Source organism: Ornithorhynchus anatinus, chromosome 4 (genome assembly GCF_004115215.2).
Source record: "Ornithorhynchus anatinus isolate Pmale09 chromosome 4, mOrnAna1.pri.v4, whole genome shotgun sequence".
NCBI lineage: Eukaryota > Metazoa > Chordata > Mammalia > Monotremata > Ornithorhynchidae > Ornithorhynchus > Ornithorhynchus anatinus.
In genome coordinates this window covers 75,975,527-75,995,741 of record NC_041731.1, presented here as the reverse complement: position 1 = coordinate 75,995,741, position 20,215 = coordinate 75,975,527, and the positions used below count along the sequence as shown (strand labels likewise).

The 20,215-nt window shown below is 46.4% G+C and overlaps 1 protein-coding gene and 1 long non-coding RNA gene across 2 annotated transcripts in view; both read left to right on the top strand.

Moving 5' to 3' along the window:
* Positions 1–20,215, top strand: part of EIF3H (eukaryotic translation initiation factor 3 subunit H) — a 93,986-nt gene that overhangs the window by 42,449 nt on the left and 31,322 nt on the right. The window lies entirely within an intron of this gene.
* LOC114811233 lies at positions 449–1,890 on the top strand. Its single transcript, XR_003758899.1, has 2 exons — positions 449–542; positions 1,724–1,890. It is a non-coding gene; the product is annotated as an uncharacterized LOC114811233 (long non-coding RNA).

The window sequence follows — 20,215 nt, the reverse complement described above, 5'->3', positions numbered from 1 at the left end:
GGCTCAGCCCAGGTCTCTGACAAGGCCCCACTTTTCTCCCGCAGCTGAAGGCAACCGAAAGGCAATCCTCACCCTCTCTTTGGCCCAGTGGAAGGACCCCGGGCCTGGGAGTCACGGGTTCTTATCCCGGCTCTGCCACTGGCTGACCCTGGGCAAGTCCCTTCACTTCTCTACGCCTCCGCTACTTCATCTGTAAAATGGCAATTAAATTCCCATTCTCCCTCCTACTTAGACTGTGAGCCCCACCCAAGAAGGGGACTGAGTCCAATCTAAGCACTTAAAACAATACATAGAATGGCGTGTGACACATAGCAAGTGCTTAACAAATATCATTAAAAAAAAAAGGGAAAAGTCAGTGCCCCAGCATCTCGTTAGCTTTGCTGATCCTGTTCTTGAATTTGAAGTCTCGTTCATTGACTAATGGGGTGATAATTTTTCTTTAGGATGCTCATTAGTCAAACGGAGAAATCTGAAGTGTCATCTTCATAGGAGACCTACTGCCTTATTGACAAAGAAGTACCACTTCTTTTGCTTTGTTCTGGGTGAGAAATTTACTTTTTGATCACTTATATTGGAGTGCTCACTCTGTGCAGAGCGCCATACTCAGTGCTTGGGAGAATACAGTGTAGCAGAATCGGTGGACGTATTCCCAGCCCACGATGAGCTTACCATCTAGAGGGCAAGTATTACTTTAAGTATTAAATTAGTCCTTAGGGAATTTTTCTTCATAAGTTTTGTCCCCAGTGGAACAGGATGCCAAATAGTGAATTGGGTGTTAATGTGTAGATAAAATTAGCCTCAGTGCAAGATAGAGGATTTGGTTCTTTGATACAGTGTGTGAAAGTCAATGAAGTCCTGCCCGGCTCAGTGAGGCCAGGTGGTGGTTAATAAATTGTTCTTTGCTTGAAATTAATTCGAGCAGTTTTTACAAATTTGTACCATACTGTATTTGTTTTTTTGTTTAAAAAAAGTGTTAAGTGGCTGGGAAAATGTATTGATTTTACTCTCACGGCCACCCTTCTGAAAGTTTGTGCTGAACTGGTGCTCCGAGTCTCATCTGTGCTTATATAAATAAAATTCTGCAACTGACCATTCGTGCCTGTAAAAATTTTTCATTAGTTTATTCTCATCACTTTCCGTGGCATACAAAATGGGCGTCGTTCAGCCTCCCGAGGGATAAGATGACGGATAGAGCACGGGCCCGGGAGACAGGTGGACCTGGGTTCTACTCCCAGCTCCACCGCTTGTCTGGTGTGAGTCTTTGGGCAAGTCACTTGACTTCTCTGTGCCTCAGTTTCTTTATCTGTAAAATAGGGTTTAGTACAGTGCAGGCCATGTAATAATAATTATGGTATTTGTTAAGTGCTTACTATGCGCCAAGAATGGTTCTAGTAAGTGCTTAACAAATACTACTTAAAAGAAAAAGAAAAAAAGATGTCAAGCGAAAAAGGAGCATCTTTTGCAACACATTCTTACCTTGGTACTTTCTAAGAGAGAAATTGTATGTTTGTGTAATTCTTAATATTTGAAAAGTTAGAGGCCACATGGGGAGAGCGCAATCACAGCTAGCACATGCTTTAGCTACTTAAATCAGTCCCTAAGACAATATTTTAAATAGCCTTCCCATGCATTTTCTCAAAAGTGTGTCCATGTAATCTAGCGCACTTTCATGCTGTTTCATTCTTTTTCCTCCGTCATCCTTTTCTCTCGCCCCAATTTCCAGTTACAACAGAAGACTGCAAAATGAATCAGAATGTGTGGCTGTGGCTTCAATTTGACGATGCTGCTAATAGAAATGGATTTAGAAGAAATGCAAGCTAAAAGTAAAGCTCCATGAAAATCAATGGGAAAAGAATTTTCCACTTGTGATGATAAATCGATCTCCTGGTATTGCCTGGACTCAGGTGTCTGCTTGGGGGAGCCATTACCGTTCAGTGTGAGGACTCGTGGCCCGTGTCCATTTATTTGTTTTTACTTGGGAACCAGTTTTGGACTCGGTCCTAAAATTATTTTCGTAGTATTCCTCCGTCGTCTAGAGGGAAACCACATTTAGGAGTCAAGGCTTGAAATGGGCCTTGAACCTCAATTACTACCTCAGTTACTAAAATGGAAGTCAGAAAAAGCGGGTAATGGCTTAGTAGTTTTCGAATAAGTTGTCGGAAGGCCGGTGAAGAGGGTGGTCCCCGTAAATGAGGATGATCAACTTGAAGCTGTAACGACGGAGGGGAGGAGAAGAGCTTGGAATCGGTCAGTCGGAGGTATCTATTGGGCGCTTACGGTGTCCGGAGCACTGCACTAAACACTCGAGAGAGTACACCGTATAAAGAGAAGTGGTCGATGCTAGAGAAGCAGCGTGGCTCAGTGGAAAGAGCCCGGGCTTGGGAGTCAGAGGTCATGAGTTTGAATTGCGCCTCTGCCACTTGTCAGCTGTGTGACTGTGGGCAAGTCATTTCACTTCTCTGTGCCTCAGTTCCCTCATCTGTAAAATGGGGATTAAGACCGTGAGCCTCCCGTGGGACAACCCGATTACCCTGTATCTACCCCAGCGCTTAGAACAGTGCTCGGCACATAGTAAGCGCTTAACAAATACCAACGTTATTATTACCCCTGTGGAGTTTCTAAGTAGTTCCGCCCCGAAGAGGGTGGAGACCCGTCCTCTGGGTGAGAATCGAATTAAATAGCTCTTTGTCACGAGAACTGTGATGTAGTCACAGCCAGATGCAGTAGCCAAGCCACTAACAAAAAGCGATGTTTTAATGTGGTAACTCTTACGGCAAGCAGTGCCTTTAAGAGTTTTTAAAAGCTATTTCCACACATTGAACAATAGACAAACCATGTAGCGGTAACGTGCCTTCCCAACACTTAAGACATTAGGAAGACTGTGGCTACGTGGAACATCTAGGGCTGTTTTTCAACTCTGGACAACAGCTCTACCTGAGAAGAAAGGGACCTGGAGCTCTGCTCCTTTAACCACAATGCTTTATTGTTTTTTTCTGGATTAATTATTGTTCTCGTCTTTTTATGTTGTTTACAGAACTCCTCGTCTTCCCACCCAAACCCTGTCCTCCTCCTGTCTTTCCCATAACTCTAGCGGCCGCACCATTATCCTCCCCGTCTCCCAAGTCGTAACCTCGGCGTTATCCCGCACTCATCTCTCTCATTCAACCCCCGTATTCAATCTGTCACCAAATCCCGTCGGTTCCACCTTCCCAACCTCGCTAAAATCCGCCCTTTCCTCTCCATCCGAACTGCTACTATGCTGATTCGAGCACTTATCGTATCCTTCCTGAACAACTGCATCAGCCTTTTCGCTGACCTCCCGGATCGTTTTTGCTAAAAACAAACAACAAAAAAACCCTTCAATTTCCCACTTCTTACGAACCTCCAGTGTTTTCCCACCCACGCCCGCGTCAAACACGGAGTCCTTAACGTTGGCTTTAGATCGCTCCGTCGGCTCTCTGACGTCACCTTGACTCTCTGACTTGCTGCTACGAAACGCGACTGCACATTTGGCTTCTCTGATGCCAGCCTGCTCACAAGCTCTGGAGGGAGTTTACCATCCATGTCGTGTATGGGGCTCACAGTCTTAATCCTCCTCTAGACTGCAAGCTCGTTGTGGTTGGGAAATGTGCCCGTTTATTGTTAGAATGTACTCTCCCAAGCGATAGTACAACGCCCACAGTAAGCGCTCAGTAAATACGATTGAATGAATTTTACAGATGAGGGAACTGAGGCACAGACACGTGAGTGACTCGCCCAAGGTCACGTAACAGACGAGCGGCGGATCCGGGATTAGAACCCAGATCCTTCTGACTCCCGAGCCCGTGCTCTCTCCACTAGGTCACACCGCTTCTCTCCCCTCTTGTTTGCCATATCTTGAGTCATCAGGTATTTATGCAGATTTTTTTTTCCTGAAGTTTGCTGGACACTAACACCTGATCAGCCAGTGGTGTTTATTTGTGGACAGGGACTGTGTCTGTGAACTCCTTTTTTTGGTACTCTCCCAAGCGTTTAACACAGTGCTGTGCACACAGAAAGCACTCAATAAATACAGTTGAACGGAAGACAATCGTGCTATACACCTAATGATTTAGCTATTGTTTCTGGGATGTGGATTAACAAGAGTTCAGACGGCTCTTTGTTTAGACTTCACGTTGTAGGTTTTCTGGAGCAGGTGGAGGTTGTTATGGGGATATTTCTTGACATTTAAAGATTACATGTGTTTTTGAAGTGTAGGTCCCATTAATTACCTGTAGCGGAGGTTTTTTCTTCATGCTGACATCTGTGGTCTCTCTCCGTAACGAAATCATCATATCGGCGACATTAGAGGTGATATTATGGTTTAAAATTTGTTGGTCACGTTTGGAAGGCTTTTAGATTTCTATAGGTCAGTGCACGTTATTTTAATGAGAGTAGATTTTTAGTTGACGTAGCTTATAATTCCCTCTTTCAGAAGGCCACGTAGTGTGAAGAATGCAACGCATGGAGCTTCTGTCAGCTCATAGGGTGATTTTATATTTGTAGTAAGCACTCGGCTTGTTTTTTATGGGTGAAAAAATTTACTTGGAGACTGCTTACAGTAGAATCCAGCGAGCAAACATTAATCCACCTGCGATGCTTATTGAGCACTTACTGTGTTGTGGTGCACAATACTCAGCACTTGGGAGAGCACAGTACATTAGAATTGGTAGAAACGATCTCTGCCCACAAATCTCTGTTAGGTCTTCATCAGACGAAACACTCACCCAAGGAAAACAAAAACTGTGTCTCTAGTTTCCAACTATGACTAGTTATCTCTGAAGTTAGTGAAATTAATTTAGCCCTTGGGAATTTTTGATGGCCTCCTGTCAAGAGATAAGCAAGTGGGGAGACAGTGTAGTTGAATGGAAAGAGCGCGGAAGTCCGGGGACCTGGGTCCGAAACCCAGCCCTACCCCTCACCTGCTGTATGACCTCGGGCAAGTCACTGAACCTCTCTGGTCTTCAATTTCCTCATCTGTAAAATGGGGACAAGACAGCGCGCGGGTCCTGCGAGGGACAAGGACTGGGTACAATCTCATAACCTTCTACCTACCCCAACCCGTGGCATATACTAAAGCCTTAATAAATGCCCAAATTCTTACTAGATTGATATTATACTAATTACAGATCGAGTAATTATCCGCCTCCGGAGCCGGCAACTTCATTTTTGTGAACGAACCTTTGGCAGAAAAGCTACACGCAGGCAGGGTTTCGGGAAGGAGCTGATGAACAGAATTTTCGATCCAACCTTTGGCCGTCTCATGCTTGTCGTTAATGTAATCGGGAAGAAAACTTTGGCTAATGTTTTCTAGGACCTAGATGCCCTCTGGCCCGTAGATCACCGAGTCCCTTCAACCACAGGTAGCGGAGTGCAGCGTGCTGACTATCCTCCCGCCTCTAGATCAGAAGCAGCCAGGGGCCGCCGGATGCCAAACGGAATTATAGAGGAGGGAGAAGGGAGGTTTAGTTGGGGAGGAGGACAGGGATCCTTGGACATCGCTCGATTGAGATGGAGTTGGCCGAGCTCCCCTGGGTTGAGGCTTCACTGCCTACTAGCAAGTGTTCCTATTGCCAGCGTCGGTAAAATCGATAGCCAGAGTGTAGTTTATTGGCCGAAGGGAATGAAGTGCAAATGCGGATGAAGCGAAGGGAAGCAGCCTGGCCTAGCGGAAGGAGCCACGGGCCTGCGAGTCGGAAGACCTGGTTTCTAATACCGGCCCCGCCACCTGTCTGTTGGGTGACCTCGGGCAAATCACCTCACTTCTCTGAGCCTCAGTGACCTCATCTGTAAAACGGGGATTCAGACCGGGAGCCCCACGTGGACAGAACGGCAGATCCTCTCTCTGCCGGGGAGTGGGCCACGGCAGCTTTGATTCACTTAAGGGGTGAGTCACTCCCACACACTGCGTGGGATGTCGTCAAGTTGTGCGTGGGTTTTTTTTTTTTGGGTGATATTTGTTAAGCACTTACTATGTGTCAAGCACTGTTCTAAGCAGTGGGGTAGATGCAAGTTAATCAGATTGGACAGTGTCGCTGTCCCGCATGGGGCTCGCAGTCCAAGTACGGAGAACGAGAGAGCCGAGGCACAGAGGAGTGAAGTGATTCGCTTCAGACGGAGGCGCTGGGAGTAGAATCCAGATCCCCTGATTCCCAGGCCGAGCATTTTCCACTGGGCCACGCTGCTGCTGCTTTGTTCACAAGACGTGCCAGGCCAAAGAAAAAAATGGCCTGCGGTCTCGCCTGCCTTCCATCGTACCTGGGGAAATTCAGCAAGCGCTTAGTACAGTGCCCTGCGCACAGTAAGCGCTCAATAAATATGATTGAATGGATGAGGTCAGCAGTGAGATAGGCGAGTTCAGTGAACAGCGAGTAGGTCGACATTAGAGGAGCGAAGCGTGCGGGCTGGGTTGTAGTAGGAGATCAGCGAGGTGAAGTAGATAATTATGGTATTTGTTAAGTGCTTACAGTATGCCAGGCACTGTAGTAAGCACTGGGATGGATACAAGTAAATGGGGTTAGACACAGCCCCGTGTCCCACGTAGGGCTCCCAGTCTCAATCCCCATTTTCCAGATGAGGTAACTGAGGCAGACCGAAGTGAAGTGACCCGCCAAGGTCACACAGCAGACAAGGGGCAGAGTGGGATTAGAACCCATGACTCCCAGGCCCGTGCTCTGTTCACTAGGCCAAGGCGGGGCAGAGCCGATCGAGTGCTTTAAAGCCGATGGGAAGGAGTTGCCGTTTGAGGTGGAGGCGGGTGACTATCGGAGGCTCTTGAGGAGTGGGGAAACGTGGACTGAGTGTTTTTAATAGAAAAATGATCCGAGCAGCAGATGGAAGCAAGGACTGGAGTGGGGAGAGACAGGAGGCTGGGAGGTCAGCAAGGAGGCTGATAGAGTAATCAAGGCTGTTCCCTCTGCAGAAGGGTCCTTTAGTCATTGTCGACGAATTTAAAAGTCCAGAAATCCTTCAATCTCTGGTAACGTGGCTATTTTCTGTGATCTCTCTCCGCCCCCATCAAGTTTTAGATACTTGTTGCCGGGGCGAGACGGGACCCCTTTAACTTCTGTACCTCCTCCCCTGTCTTTGTCTACAGTGTACTCGGTCCTGCTTGCTTAAAGCTTCCACTCCGAGTAAGAAATTTTTGAATTCTAATCGGATCCCCTCCCCAAAGGTTGCCTTTTTTTCCTGCTCCTTTTTCCTGTTCCTCCTCTCTCATCGTGCGGCATGGTGTCATTTTCAGACTCACTGAATGTGCTTTCTATTCCGTCCTTGACATTCTAGGCCCAGGACCCACCCCCGCCCCCCCCAAAGGAGCCTGTTTTTGGAGCTTATTGTTTCCAGAGCTCTAAAGTCTTTAAAAAATGCACCACAGGCCGGCCTTCTTATTTAGAATTAACTGATGACGAGCCTTTTGAATGGAGAGGTCAAGCTTCAGAGAGGCAAGGAAATCCGACGTTGAAAATTCTTTGCGTTGGGCCGGACGTTAATGCAAAATGTTACCTGCCAAGCACCGGTCGATGCCCGGGCGTTCACGTTTAAAATAGGTTTGTTCTGCTGCCGCTCATCGCCTGCTCACTGAGCTTCAGAGAGGCGTGGTGGGCGTTGTGGGATGGACAGCAGCACGAAGGGCAAAATCATTCTGCTTCTGGGGGAATAAAAAAAATCGGGAAGCGGGGAGGGAGCTTCGCGGCACGGATACTTTATTGGGAACTTGTTAAAGGCCGTTTAAACATCTCCGTTTAAAACAACATTTAAAAATGCTATTTACATTTCTAATTTGTGTTTCGTTCCCACTGGCGATAAGATTCCTCGTATCATAACACTGGGTAAAATCCAGTGTCTTTTTCATCAGCACTAATGGAAGAGGCTGATAGTGTGAGGTGATGGAAACATTTTACTTCCTAAACACGGTTCGGCGTGCTGTTGATTTCAATTACTTCAGAGAACTGATCTTTCACAGCTGTTGCAAAGTACTAGTGAGTCCGTGCTCTCCCCCTCCCTCTGCCCGTCCCCAGCCGGGTGGGTAGAATTTTTTTGCTTTTAAATCCTTCACGGCCCAATAAGGGCATTTCTAAATGCTACGGATCCGGAGCATTTAGCTTTACGGCAGAAAATTTTTCGATGGGAAGGGAAGTTGTTGGGTATATCTTGGAAAGCCCACAATTACGTCTGCCTCCCGTGTGGGGTTTATTTGGTAATCTCTTCTCTGGACTCTCTCTTCACCTCCTCGTTTCTCCCACCCAGATGTCTTATCAGGGAGTTCAAATGGGGGAAGGAATAAACAGCCAGTCGACAAATAAGAAAACAGAGGCGCTCACCCAAACGCTAGGCGGACAAGTGACGATACGCCCGAGTGTAGAACCGGGTAGATTCCTGACAGACACCTCTAGATTGAAGAATGTGTTTCTTATAATATTTTTTGTTCTCAGTTACACTTTTACAGCTTTGTACGAAGCTTGCAGCCCCAGCACTGGAATACTAACTTCAGTAGCAGATGTGAGCCCTGAGCTTATTACATGTTTCACCAGATGTTTCATTTATCTTCAGGGCATCCTTCTGGTTTGTTTCTTATATCAAACAGTATGAAAAATCAGAATTTGAAGTTTATTTTAAACATATTATAGTTGTTTACAGATAAAGGGGAGGGAAAAAAAACCAAGCTCCTTCATAACCTGAAGGAATGACTGGTGCTCTTGCATACTTTTAAAGTAAGTTGTCGCAAATCCATTTAAACCATGATGCATTTTTAGAAGTATTACTGCTGTTCAGAAAAATGTTCAAAAGGAGAAAATTGGCAGCCAATTATGGTTTGCGATATCCTAAACTTCCTCCTCCAGTAAAATGAAAAGTGAGCAATCTGAAGCAGAAATGAATATGCTGTATCGCATATACTGTGATGATTTTGGACATTTTATGTTCGAAGAGAATATAGATATATAATAATAGCATGTAAAGTAGGGGACAATGGTTATCTCAATCAATCATTTATTGAGTGCTTACTTTGGGCAGAGTACTCACTTGGCAGAGTAGAGTGCCGCAGAGTTGGTTTCCTGCCCACAAGGAGCTCATAGTCTAGTGGGGGGGACAGACATTAGTATAAATAATAAGTTACGGTTACGTACGTAATTGCCCTGGGGCTGGGAGAGAGAGTAGGAGAAATGAGGGCTTAACTGGGGAAGGCCTTTTGGAGGAGATGTGATTTTCGTATGACTTTGAATTTGGGGAGAGTAGAAAATCACTGAGGAAAGATTAGGAGGAGGCAAGGTGACAGAGTGCTTTAAAGTCAACGGCCAGGAGTGCCCGCATCCAAAACATCGTTTCTTTACAAAACCGTTCAGTCCGAGTTTCCCCAATCCTCAGGAACCACCCGGTTGTGTAAATAAATGATCTGGGCAGCAGAGCGAAATATGGCTCGGAGTGGGAAGAGACATGAGGCAGGGTGGTCCGCGAGGAGGCCGATGCGGTAGGCAAGACGGGGTAAGATAACTGCTCGGATTAACGTGGAAGCTGTGGGCATGGAGAGGAAGGAGTGGATTTTAGTGTTGGTGGGAAGGTTGAACCGGCACCCCGTGGATACCGTGTGGGCTGGGGCATGTAAAGGTTGCTGGGACCTTAATTCCTTAAGCCATAATTCCAGTTTCTGGAAAAGTTGCCCCAAGTGCCTGAGTTTGTTTTTTGCCCCCAACAATAATGGTTTATTCATTTTTTGTCATTTTAGGTCAGGGCTGATTTGCGAGCGAGAAAGTCAAAAGATTTCATCCATTTCCTTTCATTGTAGGACCGAATTGAACGGTGGCAGCCGAGTCCTGCATTTTTTTAATATGTAAAAATGGGTAAAATGGCTTGTATCCCATTTAAACTCTTACTGTGACTCGTTTCCACCATTTCTCTCACTCCTTTCCCTCGCCTCTTTCCCTTTCTAAAAACATTTGAAATATAAACCTAGGAAAGAATCTGGGTCTTAGCTTCAGTGTTCACCACTATAAAAACCACTCTAATTTTTGAGTTTCCAATCACTAGAAAATGCTTCTCTTCTCAAATTTTCATAGGGAAAAATAAAATGATAGCTGTGTGCATGGGCGCCTGTCGACTGTTTTAAAAATTCCCGTTAGCAAAACCGTAGAATTTTCGCTACATCTATTCGTCGTAACCATCTACGGAAGCCATCTATTCCGTTACAGCCAAAGATAAAATTCTCACTCCCTGCCAACTCTAGGATTACTTTGCTTACAGTGCAGGATGTATGTGTAATGTCAACTAACATGATTTATCTAAATGCTTTCCGGTTACAATCCTTCCACTAAATGACTACCATCACGGTTTCGCGCAGTGTCTGATGCTCCCTATTTATGTTTCTGCATTGTCATAATATTACGCAGATGGAATCTGGAAACTCCTCAATTTGGGAGAAAACCGCGCCTGGAAAAGTAGGATGCAGGAAGAGGCCTGATCCCGCCGTTGTACTGCCCATCCGGCATACGGATCCGGGGAGGGGCTTTTGGATAGCCCGAGTTCGGTTTTCGGCTGAGGATACCGATGAGTCCATTGACGCTCCAGAGTGCGATTCACCCTGGCATCTGCTCAATATTGCATTCTGTTGCATACCTGAGTAGGTGACCCTTTGAGAATCCAGTGCTCACTGAAATGGAATGATTTCCTCTGGGCGAATATCTAAATTTAGTCTTTTGCTCTCAGTTTATTAATTGCCAGCTAGGGATGGGAGTTAGTCTTTCAGAGACTATCCTTATTATCTGTTTTCTGACTTTCGTGATTTATCGCTCATGTTAGTACTCCTAAAGAGTAGGGCGATTCCAGCGACAATTCCTTTCATCTAAGGGTGATTTATTGAGACGCAAAAGTTGGTGTGTAGGACCGTGCTGAAAGTAGATCCGGTGGTTCTCCTGAATTAACGTTCTCCAGATAGGTTGGTATCATTTCTCTTTTGGGATTAACAGTCCAATTTTTCTGATGGGTGTGAGAGATAAAATCCTGCTTCTATCTGTGGGTTCCTAAGTCGGCTTGTAGCCTCTCGGCCTCGCATCCTCACAATCCTTCCAGCTTCTCAAACCCACGACCTAGAGTATCGTCCTCCATTCCTCTCCCTTCCTTCCCCTCCTCTCTCTTCCTTTTCCCTTCTTTCTTTCCTTCCCCCCTTCCCTCCCTCCCTCCTCGTCTCCTACATCCAGAATCTCCCCCTTCCTTTTCATCCAGTCTGTCACCATGTTGGTCCAAACGCCTGTCATCCCGACTCAACTACTGCAGCAGCGTCCTTGCTGGCCGCCTGGCCTCCTGTCTCCCCCGGCCAATCTATACTTCACTCTGCCGCCAGGATCATTTTTCCGGATTGTCAACACGCGCCGATCTCCCCACTCCTCAGAAATCTCCGATCATTGCCCATTCTCCTCTTCATCAAGCAGAAACTCTTTACCGGTGACTTGTAGGCAGTCGGCGCTCGCTCCACTAATTATCATCCTCGCTTCTTCTCCCCCCACCCCCAGCTTACTCACTGATCTTGTCCTCATACCACTAACCTGCAACTTACATCCTTCCTTTTACCTGGAATTCCCTACCCCTTCCCAGCCAGCAGACCACTCCTCTCCCCATCTTCAGGGCCCGCCAGAGATCACATCTCCTCCAAGAGACCTCCCTGATTAATCTCTCTGTTCCCTACTTTATTTTCCCGCCTCACCTTCGCTACCCTCCCTCCCCTACTCTGCCCCCACTTGCCCCTTGAGATATACCCCTCTCCTTTTATATATCTGTATATTCGATTGCAACTCACTGTCTGTCTCCCTCGCTAGATTGTAAACTCCTTGGGACGGGGATCATGCGTCTTACCCAGTATACTGACCCAAGCACTTAGTGGTGAACTGCTGCACAAAGGAAGCACACAGACAATCCCATTGATTGATCGATCGCCGTATCCTGGAAAGAGTTTTGTCAGGCCATCTAGTTCATGCTGCTCTTTGCCCCCACCCTTTGCTTCTCAGCAGGACTTTTTATCATCCTGTATCACAGGACTGTTTCATCTAGAAAGTCATCCCAGGCAAATCATTTTCCAATTTTGTTCTGAAAAATTCCCAAGAAAAGATCTCACCACTTCCCTCCGTGACCCCTCAGTAGCGTCGCTGCAGCAGAGAGGAAGAGGAGGAGAAGCACGTGAGAGGAGAAATGGATAAGGTATTCGGCAAAGCGAGCGTACCCGTCGAAATAAACTTCAACCCCGCTGTTTTCTCAAACAGGCCACTGTTCAATTTCACGTTGCTCTTGACCTCAGCATTTTAACCCGAGTGCCAAGCTTTCTTTTCCTCAGCAAAGCCCTTGAGGAAACGGGCTTCTCATCTTTCCAGTTTTCTTACAAAACAATATCCTCAACTGATTTCAATTTGGGTTTTGCTGGAAGCTTCGTGGGGCTTGATCTCTTCCATGTAGTGGACAGTTCTGTAGTTGATGGTTCCTTTTCTTTCTCGTCCCTTTGATCTGGATGCGGCCTTTGACATTCTGGGTTTCTTTCTCTCGGACCCCGTGCCATAGCTGTAGGAGAACATCTGGTTCCCCTCCCGGAGTGCTTCTTCGGTTACCTAACTCCTCCATCTCTTAAATGGGTCTTTCACGATGCCCAAGCACTCCCCCGGCCCCTTTCCCTGGCTTTTCTCTTTTCTAATCTTATCTCTATCTTGCAACTTAACTACCGCTTTTGCGTGCATGTGAATTTTGTTATGAATTAGAGAACAGAATGTACTCTGTTTGAACTTGCAGCCCTCATTCCATTTTTCTCCGAAATTTCTGGCGCGTTCACGGAATCGGTTCCGACGACCGGAGCGCCGGTACAACCGGCGACGTTCACGGGAGGCCGTGAAAGACGCAGCCGATAACCCGGACGCCTCCCACCGAAGCGTCGTCGGAAGTTCCTCGGCAACCTGGCGTGTGCCTCGTCAGTTTTTCTTCTCTTCCTCGGCGGATATTCTTTGTCCACCACGGTTGAAAGTCCCCAGGCCTAAATTGTCAGTTTAATGAGAATTTCTCCCCTTTCCCCCGCCAGAAGTTTCCGTGTGGTGAGGGGTCTAAGAAGGATAACGCTACAGAGCTCGAGTTAGCGGCTTGGGCTCGGCGTCCCAAGCCGAGCAGCCTGCTCGCCTCCCCGAAGGAATCGAGTCTCCGGCCCAGTGACCGTTTTCCGACTTCCTCACTCTTCTGGAGTCTCTCTTCTGGAGAGTCCCTTTTCTTGGGTGAAGCAAAGGAAGGGAATTACCGTCCCTCCCCCGGTTCAGTGCCGTGGAGTGATGGGGTGCATTGCCAGAGCATGGGATGGAGGCGCGTAGGGAGCACAGGTCAAGCCTGAAGAACAGAGCCTCGATTTATCATTTTAGGTAATGCACTTATCCCTGGGGATGCTCTCAGGGATAGGGAGATGTTCCCTAGTCCCCCATTCGCTTGCATTTGAAGAAGACGTGGCTGGAGGAAGGGCAAGAAAGGGAGCGGGAGAAAGATGTGAGGGGAAAAAGGAGGGTGAATTGAAGTAGCTGGAGCTACCAAGACGGGGGTACAGAAAGCGCAAGAGCCCCTGCTGTGCACGTGCAACCCCCCCCCCCCCCCAACAATACCCTCTGAGGTCAGGAGCAGGGCCAGAGGGAGGGAATGATGAAGGGGCCTAAACTATTTTTTTAAATGTTATTTGTTAAACACTGGCACCGTAGTAAACCCTGGGGTAGCTATAAGCTTATCAGGTTGGACACAGTCCCTGTCCAACGTGGACTCCCAGTCGCAATCCCCATTTCACAGATGAAGTAACTGAGGCCCAGAGAAGTTGGGTGACTAGTCCAAGGTCACACAGCAGACAAGTGGCGGAGCAGGAATTAGAACCCAGGTCCTTCTGCCTCCCGGGCCCGGGTTCTATCCACTAGGCCGTGCCGCTTCTCAAAATGGAAACGTTGACCCGGGGCCGTGACGGGCTCTGGTACCCGGCTACCTGACCGGGTATTTTTTTTTTTGTCATCTTGCACAGACCGTTGGCATCGTCGTAGGCGCAGCCATAGTAACGCCAAATTTTTGTTTTATTTTTAGCCGCTCAGTTTCAACAGGTGTAGTACATCTGGTATTTAAGCTTTTTTTGTTGCATTCAGTGAAGCTGACATTTCAACAAATGGAGAATATTGAGCAGAGTTAGAGTTGGTTGCAGTTTGGTACCAACAGTTCTGTTTATGAAATTACAAGCTGTTTTTTGTTGGGTTTTTTTTTCTGGAGAGCAACTGTGCCATCTTTTGGACATTAGACAATGAAATATATAGTATAGCAATTTGGCAAATTGCCCTTCTCCTGATCTTTCTGGTGGAAATGTACTCTAATAAGTGTCCATTTGAGTATATTAGTATTTTTTAAACCTATTACAATATCTCCCCCATAATTGAGCAGGAAACATTACTCAGACAGCATATTCATCTCTCCACAGAATCAGACTTGATCTGCTGTTCTTGTAGCCGGGAGTTCCGTGGAGTGGGCAAATGAAATCCACCATCAAATAAAAATGATGGTGGTATTTGAGACACTTTGTATGTGCCTCGCACTGTGCTAAGCGCTGGGGATGATGCAAGGTAGTTAAACAGGACGGAGCTCTTGTCCTTCAAGGGACTCATGGTCTAAGGGGGATGGAGACTTGATATCTCACCCCCATTTTACAGATGAGGTAACTGAGGCACGGAAAAGTTAAGCAGCTTGCCCAAGGTCACCCGTTGGGTCAGCGCCGGACCCAGGACTTGAACCCGACTTCCAGTCCCGTATTCTTTCCGCTAGGCCACACTGTCTCCTGCCTCCGTAGGATTTATCGAAAGGAAAGAAGACTCAGATATCTGAAATATATTTTAAAAATAGGAAAGACAACCAAACAGTTGCTTTTCTCTGCTTGCTTTCAAGCTGTCTAGTTCCACTTGCTGGTGATTGGATTTTAAATACTGATAAAAATCCAGGTCCCACTCCCAGGTACCAGTACCGGGGCTTCTGCGTAAATGATTGAAACCAGTAAATTGCTCAAGAAATCCCGTTCCATGACCGTGTGCCGGGTTATGTAGACGTAGAGCATTTTGGAATGTACGGATCTGCACCACTCTTCCAACTCTCTTGTATCGTACTCTCCCAAGCTCATTGTACAGTGCTCCGCGCACAGTAAGCACTCAGTAAATACGATTGATTGATAGACTGATTGTGCAGATCAGACTCGATGGACTGCTTATGGCAGGATGCTAGCAAGGAAGCCTCAAGTTAGAATTCTGCCCCCTCCGTGTGTAAACAAGAAGATTCTTGTGAGAATGTACTTTTATTTATATTACGGTTATATCAATTGATATTAAGTGACATTAATATTCCTGGGAAAGCCATAAACACACCACCCTTAGGGTTTACTCATACCGAAGGGTGGTTTCTTTCCGTCAGCGCGGCCTACGGGCTTTACTTAGTTTCTGACACCTGGCGGGAAGCCCGCGTGCCGGTCGTGGAAGGGAACGATCGTGCCCGTTTTTGAACTCTCCTTCATGGACTCTGTAATACGTTCTTGGCTCTCAGAGAGAAATGGCTTTAATCTTTTGCTTTTTTCCCCTCCGATCCTTATTTCTTTCAACTCAAGAGGTCCTCCACAGAATCAATCAGTGGTCTTTATGGAGCACCTACTGTTCTTTTCCCCGAGACACACATCACATAATGATCACTAATTAGAGGAACTTTAGTAAGGGCTCCCAGGATTGTGCGTGTGAAGAGCAGTATGTCAAACCTCACTCTTCTTTTTCTGGTAAAAGCAGAAGCATCTGCGGTCGACCGTAGACCACTAGAGGATCCTTATAAAAGATCGAGACGGGAGAGTAAAATGTGCATTTCCCACTACTTTAAATTTCCTCTCATCTTGTTGAAAGGACGAGCTCATGCACCACTTGAGATGGGGGTGAAGATCGTTTTCAATTTTCAGCGCTTCTTGAAAAGCAGCGTGGCTTAGTGGGAAGAGCACGGGCCTGGGGGTCAGAGGGATCCAAGTTCTATTTCCTGGTCCACCACTTGTCTGCCGTTTGACCTTGGGCAAGTCGCTTCACTTCTCTGTGCTTCAGTTACCTCACCTGTAAAATGGGGATTGACACTGAGCCCTAACTGGGACTCTAATCTGATTAGAGAGAAGCAGCGTGGCTCAGTGGAAAGAGCACGGGCTTGAAAGTCAGGGGTGATGGGTTTTAATCCCGTCTCTGGCGCTCCTCAGCTCTGTGACTTTGGGCAAATCACTTAATGCCTCCGTACCTCTGTTACCTCATTTGGAAAATGGGGATTAAGACTGTGAGCCCCATGTGGGACAACCTGATACCTTGTATCATGCTTACCTTGGGAAGCAGCGTGGCTCAGTGGAAAGAGCCCGGGCTTGGGAGTCGGAGCTCACGAGTTCGAATCCCAACTCTGCCACTTGTCAGCTGACTGTGGGCAAGTCACTTAACTTCTCTGTGCCTCAGTTACCTCATCTGTCAAATGGGGATGAAGACTGTGAGCCCCACGTGGGACAACCTCATTACCCTGTATCTGCCCAGTGCTTAGAACAGTGCTCTGCACATAGTAAGCACTTAACAAATACCAACATTATTGTATCCCCCCCCAGCGCTTAGAACAGTGCTTGGCACATAGTAAGCACTTAACAAATGTCATCATCATTATTATCATCTTGCACCTGCACCACCACTTAGTACAGTCCCTGGCACACAGTAAGCGCTTAACAGATACCATTAAAGAAGGGTCCTGAATCATTTGGGAGATATTTATCGTCTCGCCAAACTTGGTTTACATCAAAATTTATTTGACACCTCTCCCGCTCTTTTTAACACCACTAGTATGACCCACTATTTGAACATTAAAATTCTCTCCGAATAAATGTTTCCGTGGGAGCTGCAACGAATTCAGAGTTGGTTGGTCATTTTGAAAAGATTGAATGGATTCGGTTGATGACTGGTTGAAAGGATGAGGGAGGGTCGTTAGGATTCTTGCATGAATTACATTACAAATTATTTATACCGATGCCTGTGCGCGAGGAACGTGTCTGCCAACTCTGATGCGTTATACCCTCCCAACTGTTTAGTACAGTTCTCTTTACATAGTAAGAGCTCAATAAATATCGCTGAGGATGATGATGAGGAATGTTTTAATGGCCCGTCCAGATTTAGCGGGCAAACCTGTTCCTTATAAGCAGCATTCTCACTGGATTATCGAGACAGGGCTTGGGTAGGGGGAACGCTTTACTCAAAGCTCCACATCCGTGTCTGCCAAATCTTGAAATCTTTCTTCAGCTATGTGGATTTCTGGGTGTACTCTGAACACGGTAAGCGCTCAGTAAATGTGATCGATTGGCCGAGGGAGGGGAAGGCAACCGTGTATTTCGGATGCAATAGTCGCTCGTTTCTCCCAAGGTAGTAAACTTCTGTATCCACCCCATTCTTTGATTATCTTCCCTAAGTAGATTCATTTCAAAACGTTACTATTCAGCTCATTTTCTCAATCAGTTGACATCAGCGCTTAGAACGGTGCTCGTTACATAGTAAGCGCTTAACAAACACCATAACAGTAATTATTTAATGAGTGCCTGTTGGGTGCCATGCTCTGTACTGTTTGCTGAATTAATAGACACCATCCCTGTCCTCAAGGAGAGGGGAGGCAGGTAGTGAAATTAAATACAGATAAGGAGAAATTTCCACTCCCTGAAGAAACAGATGCTTGAATTAGCCTCATTTGGAAGTGGGTGATTCAGTTGGGTTGGTGCCTTGAGAATGCTTCTGTAAATTTTGCCACTGACTGGCAAGAGAAGAAGTAACGAGGGAGAGGTAAACTGCAGAGGGAGAGAGAGATCTAGGAGGCGCCCACTCATTATTCCATATTTATTCTCCTGTCATGCACTTGGTCCTTGAAGCGGACAATTTCCAAAGAAATGTTTTGTTAGATCAGTCAACAGCAATAAAACCCTGAGTTACTTGCAGCCAGAAACTAAATACTATGTGAGAAGTTTTGAGTGTAGATAGGGCAAATAAGATTTTTTTTTAATGGTAGTTGTTAGCACGGAGAAGCAGCATAGTGTAGGGGGTAGAACCTGGGAGTCCAAAGGTCATGGGTTCTAATTCCCGCCCCGCCACTTTTCTGCTGAGTGACCTTGGGCAAGTCACTTCACTTCTCCATGCCATCTGTAAAATGGGGATTAAGACTGAGTCCCACGGGGGACAGGGACTGCGTCCAACCTGATTACCTTGTATCTACCCCAGCTCTTAGAACAGAGCTTGGCACATAGTAAGCACTTAACAAATGCTATTATTATTATTATGCACTTACTATGTGCCGGGCACTGTAGTAACCACTGCAGTAGATACAAGGTAATCAAGTTAGACACAGTCCAGGTCCCACATGGGGCTCACAGTCTTAATCCCCATTTTATAGATGAGGTAACTGAGGCCCAGAGAAGTGAAGCGACTTGTCCAAGGTCACACAGCGGACAAGTGGCGGATGCGCGATTAGAACCTGGATCCTTCTGACTCTCATACTCATGCTCTATGCACTAGGCCATCCAATATTTTTCAGCCAAGATCTATTCAGATGGTGCCTTCTGGTAAAATATCCCAAATCTAAGTCAGACTTGCCCATCCTCCGAAAGATCTCTTAGCTTTGAGGAACATAAAGCAGCTTATCGTTGTTATCTCAAATCGACAGCCCATCAGTAGGATGGAAACCGATTTAAACATCTGAAAGTTTTTATGTAGGTTTTTTTTTTTTAAAGTAAAACAGGAAAGACCTATTATCAGAGCTTTCGTAGATCTTTCGATAGAATTAAGACATTGTTCTTAAGAACAACTATGCACAGTTATGCTTTGGTTGCCCAATCTATCTTTGCACTTTATCTTAATGGTTCATTGTTTGGGCAAGAATTACAGTTTATTGCCAGAAAAAAACCAAAACCGTGGCAGAGTTACTCCTCAACCTAGTACTAAGAGCTGTTGTGGCTCCTTTTATCCCAGTTGAAATTTCCCTATGTGCAACATATATCAGTGCTTACTGTGTGCAGAGCGCTGTACTAAGCCCTTGGAGAACAGAGTACCGCAGAACTAATTAATTATAGTATTTGTTAAGCGCTCACTATGTGCAACGCACAGTTCTAAGCACGGGGGTTGATGCAAGGTAATCAGATTGTCCCACGTGGGGTTCACAGTCTTAATCCCCATTTTCCAAATGAGGGAACTGAGGCCCAGAGAAGTGAAGTGACTTGCCCAAAGTCACACAGCTGATAAGTGGCGGAGCCGGGATTAGAACCCATGACCTCTGACTCCCAAGCCTGTGATGTTTCAACGGGCATGTTTCCTGCTTACAGTCTGGAGGGGTTGGTGGTGGAGAGGAGCTCCAGGAAGTTCATTACCCAACCATCATATTATTACATAATAAGGAACTGTTGGATTGTATTGGAGATTAATGCCGGTAGCCATGTCTCACTTGGAGCTGCAGAGTTCACTTTGGTCTAAGCACCTCCTTTCCCCTCCCATTGAAGTGGCATGCCGTAGTGGATAGAGTAGATGCCCGGGAGTCAGAAGATCATGAGTTCGAATCCCGGCCCCCGCCACTTGTCTGCTGCGCGACTTTGAGCGAGTCACCTCACTTTTCCGGGCCTCAGTTCCCTCATCTGGAAAATGGGGATCGAGACGGTGAGCCCCACGTGGGACGGGGACTGGGTCCATCGATTTTTGTTCACCCCTGCGCTTAGTACAGTGCCTGGCACTTAGTAAGCGGTTCGTTAATATCCGGCTCTTGGAACAGAGGGGGCTCGCGGTCTTAATCCCCTTTTTGCAGTTGAAGAAACTGAGGCCCAGTGAAGTGACTTGCCCAAGGTCACACAGACAGGTGGCGGAGCCATATTCTGCTTGTCCAATCTTCCTTGTTTTTCGTCTAGCTTTTCAAAAGAGAGCAACTCTGTATTTGCAACTCATTTGGAAGAATACTCGGACAGATTTTTCATTTCATATTCTGGGATTGTACGCTACAGGTTTTTAATAAAACAGAATACTGGATCCTCTGCCATTCCTCAGAGCTTTTTGCTTTTGGTAATTAGCCAACTTTTGCTTCTTTAATGAGTTAGACATATTTGATTTTTCCCCCATTCCTTATTTCCTTTAATAGTATTTTCACCTAATCTCTGAGAAAGTGGACT